The sequence below is a fragment of the Cebus imitator genome, unplaced genomic scaffold, assembly GCF_001604975.1.
Source record: "Cebus imitator isolate Cc_AM_T3 unplaced genomic scaffold, Cebus_imitator-1.0 Scaffold528, whole genome shotgun sequence".
Classification (NCBI taxonomy): Eukaryota; Metazoa; Chordata; class Mammalia; order Primates; family Cebidae; genus Cebus; species Cebus imitator.
The window spans coordinates 1,180,570-1,184,894 of NW_016107843.1; the positions used below are offsets into that span (position 1 = coordinate 1,180,570).

The 4,325-nt window shown below is 34.9% G+C and overlaps 1 protein-coding gene across 1 annotated transcript in view; it reads left to right on the plus strand.

Moving 5' to 3' along the window:
* Positions 1 to 4,325, plus strand: part of LOC108293271 (serine/arginine-rich splicing factor SR45-like) — a 198,418-nt gene that overhangs the window by 49,896 nt on the left and 144,197 nt on the right. The gene's annotated exons all lie outside the window — the stretch shown is intronic.

The following is a 4,325-nucleotide window of genomic DNA, read 5'->3' on the forward strand; positions in this document are numbered from 1 at the left end:
TTTTGTATTTTTAGTAGAGACGGGGTTTCACCATGTTGACCAGGATGGTCTCGATCTCTTGACCTCGCGATCCACCCGCCTCTGCCTCCCAAAGTGCTGGGATTACAGGCGTGAGCCACGGCGCCCGGCCCTTATTTTATTCTTTAACAAGACAAAGTACAGAAGCCAGAATTTGTTAATAATTTATTGGCAGCTTGCTTTGCAAAAAATACCCTTCACTGTAGAGAAATCACTGTGGATTCCTTTTCAAGCTGAGTTTTGTCAGTTTTTCCCTGAAATTTATTCATTTGTAACTCACATGTAACAAAGTCTTCAGAAGTATAGCAAGTGTAACTGTAACAGTTTCCAGAACTGTAACATGAGGTTCTTAGAATGTTTCTAAGAATGATACAATAGACTTTGGGAACTGGTGGCAGAGAAGGGTGGGAGAAGGGTGAGGGATAAAAGATTACAAATTGGGTTCAGTGTATAATGCTTGGGTGATGGGTGCACCAAAACTCAACAAATTACCACTAAAGAACTTACTCATGTAACCAAATACCACCTGTTCCCCCAAATCCTATGGAAATTAAAAAAAAAAAATTTAAGTCATGAAAGACTGCAAAAACCATGACCTTGCACAAAGGCGATTGCAAACTTATACAAAAAAAAAAAAAAAAAAAAAATTAAAATAAAGAAAAACTAAAAAAAAAAAAACATTAAAAAAAGGCAATTGAAAACTTATAAAAAAAAAAAAAAAAAAAAACAAACCACTTCTGTTGAGGACATCTGCCCAGCCTTGGACTGGCATCACCCTTATTATTGATCCTTGAAGCCAAGGACAATGATCTAAACACAATTATGTAATCCTTCTCATTTTTTCTTTGAAAACCTTTGTCTTCCTTTACTTCCCTGAATACACACATAGTTTACTGCAGCACACATTTTCATTGCAGTGCCCTATTCCCAAATATCATTTTCTTTTTTTTTTAAAGAATGTTTTGTGCTAAGAAGTGGTTGATATTGGTTATTGCTGTTAGTGAAGAAGTTGGTGCTTTAAAACTGAAGCACCAGAATCTACTTATTTCACTTAAAACATGTGCTAGTTAATTTTTAAAATGTATCCTCACACCTCATGAAAATAAGATGCATTGTGTCTAAGATGTATATCTGTTTCTTTCTGATTAAAAATTTAATTGTGGTAAAATGTATATAACATGAAATTTGCCATTTTCACCATTTATAGGTGTATAATTTAGTGGCATTCATTACATTTACAATGTTGTGTAGCCATCACCATTATGTCTATACCTTTGAGCTATATTACCCTATGTAGATATTATGGGAAGAAGGAAAAACTCTTCCCATAATATCTACAATGGTATACAATTGTTAAATGATTTCTTAAGATAGTTTTATTATTTTAGATCTGGATTAAGTAACTCCTTTGGTAAATGTTATAGTTGGATCTGATTGGCCAAAATTCAACCAGTAAGTACCTTATTGAATAGCTGCTTTTGTAGGCTCAGGTATTCCACTGCCACCGGGTAATGAGTATTTCAAACAAAAGAGGGTTAGAGATATGTCTAATATTTATTGCCATACCCTCACCCTCTGGGCTTTGATCTTTCTGGTGGTCTTAAGTTACTACTATAGATTTCTCCCTTGATCATAGTATCTATTTGGCAATGGGACTGAAATCTGGTAACTTCTTTCTGGAACAAACCTTTTTCCTCTCCACTGCGGAAATGCTTATTGTCTCGTAAGTATTCTCACTCCTGCTCCAAATGGTTAATACTAAATCTTTGGGTAAATAAAGTTACTCACCTGTAACAAAAAGATTGGAGACCAGTGTAATTCCCCTATTTGAAGGAAGTCCCAAAGAGTTGGAACTAATAGTTAGTGATGCATTTATAACTAGAATACACCTGTTCCTATCTCCGGTCAGTGAAGCTGATTGTCTTATGGTAGTTGATGAAACAGAGAGGGACAGGGTCAGTAGGAAAACCTGTAATAAACCTCCAGTGCCTTATGGTTTTTTCTGAAGTCGGAACTTAGAGCTTGGCAAAATGAAAATATTTATCTAGTTCTAACCCCACTCTATTAAAAATGAGGAAACTGGCACAGAGTGACTGTAACTTAAAAATATATAACCAGTCAGTTGCAAAGCTAGAACTAGACACCTATATATCTTGACTTTTGCCCTATTGCCAAATATATGACAGTGTGGCTCTGTGCCTGCCCCGAATAGTTTATTTGCCTACAAGATATTTAGTGGAATTGTCAGTGCCACATTGCTATAGAATTACTTCAAAAGAAATATTTTTAACATTCTAGTTTTGTATTACCTTTTAACCAATTAATAACAAGACATTTTTCATGCCAGTTAATAGTGCAGTCTTTCAGCAGAAAGGAATCTAAATCAATATGCAGTGTTAAATTTACTTTAATGTGAAAATTATTTTTAAAGTAAACTGATTATAAAGAGATGTTTTCTATAAATTTTGATGGGTACATATACAGTATTTTTCTCATATAAGTGAATACTTACTATATACTATTTTTTTTTTTTTTTTTTTGAGACAGGAGTCTCGCTCTGTCGCCAGGTGCCAGGCTGGAGTGCAGTGGTATGATCTCGGCTCACTGCAACCTCCGCCTCCTGGGTTCAAGCAATTCTGCCTCAGCCTCCCGAGTAGCTGGGACTACAGGTGTGTACCGCCATGCCCAGCTAATTTTTGTATTTTTTTAGTAGAGATGGGGTTTCACCATGTTGGCCAGGATGGTCTCGATCTCTTGACCCCATGATCCACCCACCTCAGCCTCCCAAAGTGCTGGGATTATAGGCGTGAGCCACCGTGCCCGGCTATACTATTTTTTAAAAGCCTAAAGTCCAACAAAACACAAACATATAAAGCAACTGAAATCTGTACACCTTCTCAATATATACAATAAGTAAATATTTGCTTCTAATGAAAGACAAAGATTAGATAACTTCAGCTGGGGACCTTGGCATATACGTGATAATAGGTATGAGACAGGGATAGCATATTGGTTAAAAAAAGTCATGGACTTTGGAGCTGGAATTTTGGGATCTGGATTCTGACTGAACCAGTTACTTGCTCTGGGGCTATAGCCAAGTTATTTAACTTCTCTGAAACTCAATTTCCTTATCTGTAAAATGTGGATAAATACACTACCTTATGAGAATTAAGTGAGTTAATACTTGTATGTCTTAGAAAAATGACTGGCGTATAGTGAGTACTCAATAGCTGTAATAATAAGAATATACCAATACATATTAATACTAATAAAGTACCTGTTACTAATATAATTATCATTGTTACTGTTGCTCTTGTTGGAAGATTATGATAAAGGTGACATGTGAATCCTTTTATGCTTCTATGATAAGTATAGGACTTTCGATCTGTGGAAGCTTTTGACTACTTGGATTTAAATACAAATATTTTAATCATAATTAAACAACTATTTTTTTTTTTTTTAATGTATTTGGTATATCCATCACCTTAAATATTTGCTTTTTTCTTCATGCAAACAACATTTAAATTATTCCCTTCTAGCTACTGTGAAACATTTAAAAGATATTGTAAACTACAAATCACCTTATCGATCTATCAAATACTACGTCTTATCTCTTCATTGAAACTGTAAATTTACATCCATTAATCAATCTATTCTTCGTCCCCATCTCCCCATGACCCTTTCAGGCCTCTGGTAATCACCAATCTACCATCTTCATGAGGTTTACTTTTTAATCTCCCACATATGAAAGAGAACATGTAATGTTTGTTTTTCTATGCCTGACTTATTTCGCTTAACATAATGACCTCCAGTTCCATCCATATTGCTGTAAATAATAGGAGTTTAGTCTTTTTTTTAAAACGACTGAATAAGAGTCCATGTGTATACGTACCACATTTTCTTTATCCATTCATCTACTGATGGGCACTTAGTTAGGTTGATTCCATATTTTGGCTATTGTGAATAGCACTACAATAAACATGGGAGTACCAGTGTCATTTGAATATACTGTTTTCCTTTCTATTGGGTATATATCCACTAGTGAATTGCTGCATTATACAGTAGTTTTAGTTTCATGAGGATCCTCCATACAATATTCTACAGTGGCTGTACAAATTTACATTCCCACCAACGGTGTAAATAGAGTTACCCTTTCTCCACATCTTCACCAGTGCATCTATTATTTACTGCTTGTTTATTTTATTAAAGCTGTTTTATCTGGGTGAGATAAGGTTTCATTATGGTTTTGAATTGCTATTCTCTGATGATTAATGATGTTAAACATTATAGACCTGTTGGCCATTTGT